We start from the raw sequence: 12,645 nt of genomic DNA, 5'->3' as shown, positions 1-12,645 counted from the left end.
GGTCTGCAAGTGTTTTATGTTCACTTTTCTCCCTGTGTCAGTTCCACGTTTTTCTACCATGAACTCAAATTTGGAATATAGTGAGTTCATTTTTGTTATTTAATTATTTAAAATCTTTTTTTTTTTTTAAATATTGGTAAGTTGACTGGTTCATAGCACTTTTCATAACACTCAAAGAATATCATAGAGTGATGCTACGCTTTCTTTTGGTAAAATAAATTGAAAAGGCTTCATACAAGCACTGATAAATAAACACAATAATAACAGCTCGTTTACACGTATTGCCCAGATGCAATCTTTGTCTACACAGGGAATAAACTCTCAACATCATGTAGACACCAGACTGATAATGCAATGCATCAAGACCTTGAATCCAGCTAGTTTGTTTGTTTTTTCCCCTGTCTTTGTACAGGGACGTTACAAACCAATAGTATGCTGAGGTTCGAGGAGTTGAATCACAAATTTTCCATTACATTTCCATCCTTTCAATCATTTTTTATCACTTTTATAGTATAATATTTGGATGCAAAATATAGGAGTACTGATAAAATTAAGCTTCCAAAAATGCCAGCGCTTTCACACCAGGGATTAAGATTAATTTGTTCATTCATGAGAGACGTGACCAGTTAAGAAAGCCATTTGGTGCTTTATCAAAATCCATCATTTGTGTAGTAGTTATCACAAAGGAGATTACAGCTGGAATTGTAATATTTACTGTGGAAATGAGGATCAGGTTTATCATGTATCAGGTACCAGAGTCGCTATAACTCTAGCTGCCATACAGATTCTGCATAAGTAATTTGTTACTGAATTGGTTGTGAAATTCGATTACTGTAGCCACAAGTTATTTTTGATAAAATCAGGACTAGTGAAGGGTAGTTGAAACTCTCAGCAAAGGAGTGCCTTGAGTGACTGATACACGCTGTTTGTGATGTTTGGTGAGTCATTTCAATGTTTATCATGTGTAAAAATGATTAGAAAAGTCACCAATACTTTAAGTAAAAACAAAAAACAAAACAAAAACTCTTTAAACAGGTGTGTGTGTTCCATTGCTGATACCCCATTGGTGACAAGGAGTCTCACTCTGCACATAACTTAGTTGGAGCTGGACGTGCTCTTGTTGATGAAGGGCACTTTTTAACCCTTTTACTTTTCATTCCAATGAAGCTGTAGGTGGAAAGCGAAGAGCACATCGCACACCCTTGTTGTTTCAGACTTGACACTAAGACAAAAGTAAACAAATACAGAGACAGAGACCAGAAACAAACAAGGAGACAAAACTGACAAAAATAAAGGAATGCAGGGAGGACACAGAGAGACTAAACATGAGAAGGAGAACTGACAAAATTAAACAAGGAACTAAGAACTAGAAATGATTATCTATAGTCTGATTTCTCAGACTTTTTAGACTTTTTTTAGTGCTCAGCACAGATAAAATAATTATTGCACGTGATTTTAACATCCATCTACATACATATAGAGGCGAGCCTCCGAAACCTTATCGCATGGTTGATTATGTCTGGTTATGTGTCTGCATACTTATCTTCAGTGTGTGGCTTTTATTCAAACTGTGAAGCACTTTGTATCCCAGTGATTTGAAAAATGCTATACAAATAAATTTATCATCAATATAAGTATTTTATTTTTTGAAACATGTCAACAATCACCAAGCAATGCTTTTTACCTGCACATGGTATTAGTTCAATGAAATAAATTTGTGGTTCATCAAGTAACTTTTCTTTGATGGATGTGCTACCCGTAGAGTTTTAATACTTGTGCCTGTATTGTTAGTTTCACAAACCTTACTAGCTTTGGGAAACTTTTGAGAGTAAATTTGGAATCCTGACCTCTTTTCCTCTATGGAGCCGCACTTGTATTTTAGACAGTATTTAAGACCAGCACTGACTACTACTCTTCGCCAGATCGTCTGCTACCCAGCATCAGTTCTCGGCTCACTCATGTTTTGGAGTAGCTTTTGTATTGTTACTTACTTTGTTCTATGTCATCTCCAGTCAGTCCCACAGATCCCCCTCACCTGGTCACTAGTCTTCTCTCAAATACCTACGCCACATCAGCTCCAGCACAGACTCCATTTTCACTCTCACCTGCCTGCCTCTCTGCCAACTCACCTGGACTTCTGGAATCGGATCACCTCCAACTCACCCGGACCTGCTCAGTCTTGCCTTTCCCTCTTCACACACCTCCACCTGCAAACAAGTAAGCTGCAAGAAAAACTCACTGGAACAATTTCAGCAAAACGTCAGTTTGGCATCGCTGTGACTCTCCTTTCCTCTGTTGCAAAGTTTCTGATCTCCGGCTTGTCATTCTCATTGCCACGTCAGCGCCATGTACTGACTCCTGGAGCCCTGTAACATAATCATGTTCATGATGTCCAAGTTTATAAAATTATCTCTTGACATTTCCCTCAAGTTCATGTAACCCGTGTTTCGTAGCCATAGATCATAGCTCACACTCATGTGTATAGCTTGCTCCTGGTCACATTGTTTTAGTGCTCAGGTTCCACACCGATTGTTGCCTGCACTGTTGTATATAGCTCTTTCACTCATGCTCCTGTAAACGCTCCCTGCACCTTTCACTCATGTTCAATTGTTTAATGTCAAGTTTCACGTCATTGTAAATAAAAATTATTCACATCACTTTCACTTAGCCTGTCAACCACAACGGCCGTGACACAGTATTCACTCCCTGTCAGTTCAGCCTCATAGAAGATCGCCATTGTAAGATAAGACGACAGATAAGATAACTCTTTATTGTCATACCTAATACAATAGCACAACGAAATTGGAAACTGTCTGCACTAAGCACAACTAAACACAGCACAGTAACGTTAAAGCAGATTTTTTAAGTGCAAGAAAGGTATGAGCAAAAAAGAAAGGAATTACTTAATAAAATAAATAAATAAGAAAAAAAGAGTCCAGGGAGGTAGGCAATCAGGTCAGCTGTTACCATTGCTAAGGGCTATTGCCCTGTTGTAAAAGCTGTCCTTGAGTCTGTTTGTCTGCAACCTCAGCAACCTGAATCTCCTGCCAAACGGTAGCAGTTTAAACACCCGGTGTCCTGGGTGTGTACAGTCCCGTAGGATGGTGCGTGCCCTCCTGAGACAGCGAGTGCTGTACAGGTCCTTCAGGGAGGGAAGAGGATGTCCAATGATTTTTTAGGCCATATTAATGACCCTCTGAAGTGTCTTTTTGTGTGCCGTGATGCAGCTGGAGAACCACACAGAGATGCAGTCAGCACACTTTCAATGGAGCAACAGTAGAAGACAATCAGCAGCTCTTTCTGCAGGTCCATTTTTCTGAGGATCCTCAGAAAATTGAGGCAGCAGGGGCAGCAGGTGAGTAAGTGACGGACAAGGTAAGCGACTCATGTTGTAACTGACGTCAGACGCCGGAGATTTTGGCGGAAAATTAAAGCAAATGGTAGTTTAGATTTGAACAAATTCATTTAAGCTTCAGCATTACCAAATACACTTATCAATTGTCTTATAACTAACACTATTTGTCTAAATAATATCCAACACCCTGGAGAACAACGAGGAGAGTTTAGAGACTCTCCAAGATTACATCGATCAGTGCTTTCAGGATCTCGTGATGAGGAAGACCCCGTGTGCAGCTTCCCCGGCCAAAGCTGAGACGCCGTCGTCGAAAAGACAACGCCCGGCAGATTCCCCCGGCTCAACATCGCCAGCCGGCAAAGATATTGCCGACATACTGGAGTCAATCGACAAGCGATTGTCCAGTTTCGACGCAAGGCTGTCCTTGGTGGAGATTCTTCACCGAGAATTTAAATGCTTGCGAGAATCCCTGGAGTACAGCCAGCAGCAGGTGGAAACGCTTGCTGCTGAAAATGCCACGCTAAGGGAGTCGGTGAAATGTCTCACAGACAATGTTACCCAGCTCAATAGAGAAAATAAAAAAATAAAAGAAACTGTTATCGATCTACAAGCTCGTAGCATGCGTGATAATCTGGTATTTTCTGGTATTCCAGAAGCCGCTGGAGAGGACGCGGAGACCACGGTAAAAAGCTTCATCAAAACCCACCTGAAGCTGCCGGAGGACACTGTGAAGAACATCGTCTTCGATCGGGTACATCGCTTCGGCCCCATTCGGGCTACGGCCGGGAGACCACGTCCTATCGTGGCCAAATTCGGCCACTTCAAACAAAAGCAACATGTGAAAAGCCGCGGCAGGGAATTAAAAGGAACGGACTTCAGCGTGAACGACCAGTTCCCCAAAGAGATCTTGGAACGACGCAGGGTCCTCTTCCCAATCCGACGCGACTTCATCCAGAAGGGCTCCCGCGCTGTCATCGCTGTGGACCGGCTGTACGTGGACGGACAGCTCCACCGCGACCCCAACATCACTCCGTGGCTGTATTAACCTCACACCAGATAAGAATCAGCTACACCCTTTCCCTATCCACTCACACTAACTTGCATTAACATCTGTTTAACTTACCAGTATCAAATCGCATCTTAAAGTGTGATTTCATAGCAGAATTAACACCGTCACTCTCCGTCAGTGATTTAATTGGAATGTTTACGTTTTGTTTCTGTTTTTTTTTCCTCTCGTTTTTTCTTCTTTTTTTTTTCCTCCTCTCTTTTCCCCCTCTTGGTTTTATGCTGCCCACCCCTGTCCTTGGTTTCTTTCTTTATTCCTTTCACTGCCTCGATCACCTGCTTCGACACTCATCCACAAACATCCTTTATTTCGACACATACGCACCATGCGCTCAACGGCAGCACATTTACATCAGTCAGACAGCGCACACAGTCATATAAGATACACACACACTTAAGCCAAGCCTACTCATATTAGTAACTATGCATACACAAAGTCAGACTCAGGGAGCATCTCGCCACACATTTTTTCTCTCTCTCCTTCTCTTTATTTATGAACAAGTGACGTATTCTCTCCACCTGTCTAAGCGAGGCACACAGCATACATAGTTATACACAAACATCTATGGGTACACTGAGGTTCATTACATGGAATATAAATGGAGCTGGCTCCAGAGAAAAGAGGTTAAAAATATTTAACCAACTCAAAAAACTACAGGCAGATGTTGTCCTATTACAAGAGACCCACAGACCTCTTAGAGGTTCGAATGAACTTAAAACACCTGAGTTTCCTAATGTGTTCTCAGCTTGTTATAATTCTAGACAAAGGGGAGCAGCAATTTTAATACATAAAAATATTAATTTCACAGTACTCGATACAGTTATAGATCCAGAGGGCAGATTCTTAATCATTAAACTATCTATACGTGATAAAAAGCTATGTATTGCAAGTGTATATGGTCCAAATGTTGATGATCCCTCATTCTTTCACGGTTTTTTCAGTGCACTCTCTGAACACTTAGATGGCACACTTGTTCTTGGAGGTGACCTCAACCTTGGACTAAATGAAGACATGGATAGGCTCAATACAGCGGGAACTCAGCGTAATTGGCAGTCCACAAATATAATCAAACAGTATATGAACGACTTTGGTCTTTGCGATGCATGGCGCTCTCTTCACCCCACCAGTAAGGAATATACTTTTTTCTTGCATGTTCATCACTCTTACTCTCGTCTGGATTATTTTTTGGTCAGCAGCTCACTGCTGAGCGACATTTCAGACACTGAGATTCACCCTATAGCTGTCAGCAATCATGCTCCTGTATCTTTAACACTAATGCACAAGAATAATACTACGCCAAGAAAAAACTGGAGATTTAATACATCACTACTTAAAGATGAAGACTTTATTAAATATTTTAAAAAAGAGTGGACTTCATATTTGGACTATAATGACACTCCCGAAACATCAGCTTCTGTTCTATGGGAAGCAGGGAAAGCTGTGATGAGAGGTAAAATAATTTCTTTCTCATCACATAAAAAGAAAAAAGAAAACAAAAATATTCAGGAATTAGAAAAAAACATCAAATCACTAGAAGAAGCCTACGCGTCCCACCAAGATCAGGAAACATTGAACAAAATACGCAAAACAAAACTAGAATTAAATGAGATAATTGATAAAAAAAACAAAATTCTTAGTACAAAGACTACGCCTACAAAATTGTGAACATGGTAATAAATCCAGTCAATTTCTAGCAAACCAGCTAAAAATAAATAAAGAAAAAACAACTATATGTGCTGTTCAAGATTCATCTGGGAACACATTATATGAACCGATACAAATAAACAATATTTTCAGGGATTTCTATAAAACGTTGTATTCACCACAAATAAACCCATCTAAAAAAGAAATTGATCAGTTTTTGGACAACATAACTCTTCCAAAATTATTGGACACTCAAGCAATGGCACTGGATTCACCACTGACACCAGGTGAACTCCAGGAAGCCCTGATAAGTATGCACAATAATAAGGCTCCAGGTCCAGATGGCTTTCCTGCAGAATTCTACAAAGAATTCTGGTCGATTCTAGCACCAGTTTTCTACAGAACGTTGTTGGAAATTAAAGAAAAGGGCAGACTTCCATCAAATATGAATTCTGCAAACATTAATCTCCTGCTAAAACCAGGCAAAGACCCTGTATATCCCTCAAGCTATCGTCCAATATCCCTTATAAATGTAGACCTTAAAATAATCTGCAAAGCTCTCTCAAAGAGACTGGAGAAAATAACCCCCCTCTTAATTCATCCTGACCAAACTGGTTTCATAAAAGGTAGGCACTCATTAACAAATACACGTAGATTACTTAATTTGATAGACTACTCATACAGTAAAAACCTAGAAACTACAATATTCTCTTTAGACGCAGAAAAAGCATTTGAAAGAGTTAACTGGAAATTTCTATTTGCAACTTTACACAAATTTGGTTTTGGATCCTCTTTCATAAACTGGTTAAAAATATTATATAATTCCCCAACAGCTTGTGTTAGAACAAATGACCAGACATCCTCCAGCTTCTGTCTCTTGAGGGGCACCAGGCAGGGATGCCCACTCTCCCCTTCACTATTTGCAATTTTTATTGAACCACTAGCAGCAGCAATTAGACAGAATTCAGTAATTAAGGGCATAAAATGCAAGAACGTGGAACATAAAATCAGCTTTTATGCGGATGATGTGTTACTCTTTCTCCAAAATTCACAAACCAATATCTCTGGGGTGATTGAATTGATAAACTCTTTTGCAAGAATATCAGATTACTCAATTAACTGGTCAAAATCTACAGTCCTACCGATTAATTGCTCCTTCCATAATTCCTCTTCTACACCACTGCAATTGGGAAATATAAAATATTTAGGTATTAATGTTTCTCCCAAGCTTGCAGATCTAACTAAATTAAACCATATCCCACTTTTAAAGAAGGTAGAAGATGATCTGGCTAGATGGAAATGTCTACCCATATCACTCATGGGAAGGGTTGCCACTATAAAAATGATGGTCTTACCAAAAATAAATTATTTATTCTCAATGATCCCAACTAAACCGCCACAAGATTGGTTCAGATCTCTAGATTCATGTATGTCCAAATTCCTTTGGAAAAATAAACCCCCACGTATAAGCTTAAAAACACTACTTCTTAGCCAACAGGCTTCAGTTTATCTCAGGATGGCTAAAACACACCCTCTTAGATGAACCTTGGCTAGATGTAGAACAAGCACTCTGCAATAATCTAGAGATCTCAGACCTACCATTTATCAGCTCAAACATCCAACGACATGAATGCTTTAAAAGCATCAACATCAGCTCTTCTCTGACAGCATGGTGGGAGTTTCTAAAATTGACGGCGTCTTCATTAATCCCATGCAAACGTACACCTATCTGGAACAACCCTGACATATTACAAAACAATAATATGATAAACTTTTCAGATTGGAGTGATAAAGGAATCAAATATTTAGAACATATACTAGAAGGAACAGAATTTATTTCATTTGACGGACTAGTTACACAATATGGGATCAACAAGAAAAGATTTTTAGAATATCAACAAATTAAATCCATAGTAAAAAAGAAATTTAAACCGGGTCAAGTTGAACTACAAACACCACCAAGTGTGGTTCAATTTCTTACTCTTAAACCCCCCAAATTACTATCCAAAATATACAGAATGCTTTCTAAAACAGATGAATCAATATCACTTCCTATTGCAAAATGGGAAGCGGATTTATCAGTTAACTTAGACCTAAACCTCTGGTCTCAGATTTGCTTAAAAACCTTTCATCTAATTAGAAATCCCAGTCTTCAATTAATTCAATACAAAATATTACATAGAGTGCACTATACAGGTCATCGGATGTTCAAGATGGGCTTTACGTCTACCAACAACTGCTCACACTGCCAAACCAATTCACCGGACAATTATATCCACGCTCTTTGGTTCTGTCCACCAGTTCAGAAGTTTTGGCGCGAGATATGTGAAGACTTATCGAAGTGTCTGAAATGTAACATTCCAACTTCCCCCTTAGTGTGTTTGTTGGGCAGCTTAGATAATGTCACTTCAGAAAAGAATATCGCCCATATGGTTTTCACTGCCCTATGCATAGCCAAGAAAACAGTCCTCATGAACTGGAAAAATAAAAATAATCTTAATTCTAACCAATATAGAAATTATCTATTAGATTACATTAGTCTTGACACAGCCTCTGCCACCACATCAGATCAATTGCTCTGGGCTCCTTTGATCAGCTCCATCACCTAGTGGGGGTGGGGGGTCATAGTTTGGTCCCGCCTTCACTGTTGTGATTGGTGTGGGGGTAGGGACAGGCTTAGGGCGTCGGGGGGTTCCCCGGAGGCATCTTCCTTGGGGGGCTCAACCCGGGGTAGCGGTCATGTCCGGTTAGGGGCTCTGTTGGCTCTCCGGTGACTGTTTCCTCGCGGCTGCGTGCAACGGGGCTAGGGGAGGGTCTGTGCTGACGGACGTGGGTTACTGACCTGGTAGCCTGGCTGCCCCTGGGTGGGTCCGGGATGGGCGTGAGGTTCTGGGGGCGCTCCGTCTCTGGGCTGGGACCCGGACCGGGCCTCGGGGGCTTGGGTCCTGGTTGGTGTGTTGCCGGGGTTGTGGGCGGGTGGGTGCATGGGGGCCCAGCCCTGGAGCAGCGTGCCGCCGGTGCGTCGAGCCACCTGGGGGGCTCTTCAACTGGTGGGGGAGATTGTCACATCTTGCAGGAGCTTTCCTCTCCTCAGGAGCTCCCTCTGCAGGAGGGGGAGATACAGGAGAGATGGAGGAAGATCTCAGCCTGGGTGTTTATTGTCTTATGTAGTCTGGAAGATGAGTGGATGGTGGGGTGGGTGCAGTTTTCTCTGTGGTGGGGTTGGGTGGACTGTCCCGGGCTCTGTGGGGCCGGGCGGCGCTGCTGCACTGGGCCCGGTCTGGATGGGCCTGGGCCCCCCTTCCCTGGCGGGTCGCGGAGTATGGGGGTGCCTACTGGGGTCAGCGGGGGAGCTGGCCCCAGGGAGGGGTCACTTGCCCCTCCCTTCCTTCCCTCCCCATCTCCAGCTGCCTCCCTCTTCCCGCTCCACCACAACCACCCACATATGCAGGGACTTGGAGTAGGGGTATGTCACCAGGGTGCAGAGGAGGCTACCCCCCCCCCCCCCCCCCCCCCCCCCCGTCCCCTTCTGGCTGCCTCTGCCTCAATTTTATCCCACAACTTAGACATTCACATTACTCACACTCTCATTACACATACATATAGGATCTTGGGGGTGGGCACGATACACGGAGTCCAAAGTACCATCAGGGTGTACACCCCACCCCTGGCATCGTTACCCACCTCTCAATTTTAAATACACGTAGACATTGAGGGCTAGCAGGAGGGACCATGCGCTTACCTGCTGCTCTCTGGCAGGTAGCTCCAAGCCCTCCTGGGTTTTAAATGCACCTTAGAACACACATGCATCAACACTACAATGAGCGGGTGGAGGGAGGTTTGGAGTCTTCTCTCACCCCCGTTCTCTGCGACCTGCTGGAGCAGGGGGGCTAGGACTAGGAGGAGGAGTTGGCCGTCCGACTGCGGTCTGGAGTGTGGAGCCTTCCTGCTGCTGCGGAGTCGGGGCGGTCTGCCTCCCCCCACCGCAGGGAAAAGGGAAACACCACCTGGGTCTGGGTGCAGTTCCCCCCTCCAGGGGCAAGGGTACCTAGACCCGGTTTTTAGAGTACGCTTGGGGAGTGTGATCGTGTGTACAACGTCTCTTTATGTCTGTCTCCACGTTGGTTGAGTGTGGAGTAAGTGCATATGAGAGCATGAGGGTGGGAATGGATGTTTGTATCTGTGTGTGCCTGTATGTCTGTGTCTATATGTCAGGTTGGGTGTCAGGCGCCACCTCTCTGGGGACATCTCAGGCCCTCCAAGGTTTGGAGGCCTATCTCCCCCTACCACCACTTCCCCTGCCAGTGGCGGACCCCCTCAGACATCGGTGCGTTGGTGGTTCTTTGTGTCCGGGGATGGGCGTCCAGGTACACACCGGCTCACTCCTTGGCGGCCGCTTATCGGGGCCTGGAGCCTGGGGCTCGCTCGGGCCACTTCGGAGGTGGGGTGCCCCCGGCCTCTCGGCCTGGGGCTCGGTCACTCAGGCGCAGCTGGCTGCCGGCGGAGCTCACGGGCGCGTCACTGCAACTCCCCCTGGCTTCTGCTCCGCGGCTGCTGAGTGAGCCCTCATCTGGGACTCTCCTCAGCTCTTTCCGGGACAGTGGCGCAGCTGCCCCTCTGTTGGTCTTCCTTGGTCTCTTGTGTTCTGGGGGCCTCTGGATGTCTGGAGTTTTGATCTCCTCCACACCTGCTTCACGCCCTGGAGGACGGGGCTGTGGCCCCCACACCCTCTAGCAGATTATTACATGAAGGAACCTTTTAAAAAAACAAAAAACAAGCGCGTCCATGCTCACAGGTGTACACACGGGTGATCACACCCACAAACTACACCCTTTTTGGCTCCTACCTCAAAGCACACTGTGTTCTGTTGATCTTATGTGCTGCACAATAATGTTTAACATTTAGTATTTACTGTCATATTCCCATATATCATTGTGATGTTGTTTATTCTATTACTCTTGTTCTCTTCTGCTTGCTTTCTTTTTTCTTTCTCAGCAGGTGATCCAGGTGATTGATATATGCATTTTTTTTTCTCTGCCCGTTCTGTTGGTTTTTGTCTTTTGCCCTTCTCCCCCGTCCCTCTTCTCAGCTGTTTCTCTTTCCCTCTTTCTTTCTCCCCTTCTTTCCCCCAGTCAAGTCTGTCCCGTATTCAGTAAGTGAAAATAAAATAAACAATAAAAGGTGAATCAAATGGACCATTAAGGCAAGGCTGGGATGGTCAGTTTGGTAAAGTAAATCCGTTGGGCATCTTTCTTTGCCTTTAGACAACAATTCTGATGGCAAAAGAGCCAAACGGGACAGGCCAAAAAAAAAAAAAAGAAAAAAAAGAAAAGAAAAAAAAGAAAAAAAGAAAATTGAGGTGCTGTTGGGCCTTCTTTGCAACCGCTGAGTTGTTTGAGCTCCACTGGAGGTCTGTGTCTATGTGCACACCCAGGAACTTGAAGCTGGACACCCTTTCCACGCACTCCCTGTTGATATTCATGGGCTGCAGCTCAGACTTCTTCCTTTTGAAGTCGACTAACAGCTCTTTTGTCTTGGTGGTCTTGAGGTCCAAGTTGTTGTCCGCACACCAATCTGGTAGCCTATGAAGCTCAGCTCTGTGTGCTGTCTGGTCTCCCCCAGAGATGAGCCCCACCACAGTGGTATCATCTGCCAACTTAATGACTGCATTGTCTGTGTGGGTACTGACAGAGTCAGTTGTGTACAGAGTGTATAGTAGAGGACTTCGTACACGGATTTGTGGAGAGCCAGTGTTAAGGCTGAGGGCTGAGGAAAGATGAAGACCCACTCGAACTCTTTGTACACGGTCAGAGAGAAAGTATCTGATCCAGCAGCCGGTGGTAGAAGGAAGTCCGATATCCAGCAGTTTTACTATTAGTCTGTCTGGGAGTATTGTACTAAAAGCAGAGGTAAAGTCAACAGAGAGCAGCCTGGCGTAACACCCCTGTTGTTCCTGGTAGGAGATGGTGGTGTGGAGCGTTGTAGCAATGGCGTCTTCAGTTGATCTGTTAGCTTTGTATGCACACTGGAGCAGGTCGAGTGCGGATGGCAGGCAGGACATGATGTGGCAGCAGACCAGTTTCTTAAAACACTTCAGTATAACAGGTGTGTGAGAGCAACTGGTTGGTAGTCGTTGACAAGTCGTTGGCTGACAAGTCATGATGGAGAATGCTGAAGGTCTGTGGTTTCTATTTAGACATTCATACGCATGCATCTCAACTACCCCAAGCTCATGAAGAACACTGTGGCACCATATGCAGTGTTCAGTTCACAGTTAAAAAAATGTGTTGGGCCTCGTCCCAGAGTGAGGCTATGTGATTCCTTATTGCTTGATGCAGGCACTCCGTTTGTAACTTTTCCTCACCCATTAGTCCTTCTCCATACACCTGTAGCTCCATTTGAAGTTTGGTAGATTTTTTTTTGTGTGTATCTTCTTGTATCTTCTAGTTGGGGCTCTGCTCATGACAGATCTTAAATTGTGAGAGGACATCGGTCTTTGTTACAGCCTTGGTCTTGATAGTTGTTTGTTCTATATAGCATAAATCACAAAGAAATAAAGAGTCTCTCTTTTGTTTTTTGT

Source organism: Astatotilapia calliptera, chromosome 17, assembly GCF_900246225.1.
Source record: "Astatotilapia calliptera chromosome 17, fAstCal1.2, whole genome shotgun sequence".
Classification (NCBI taxonomy): domain Eukaryota; kingdom Metazoa; phylum Chordata; class Actinopteri; order Cichliformes; family Cichlidae; genus Astatotilapia; species Astatotilapia calliptera.
Note: the sequence above shows the minus strand (reverse complement) of the source record.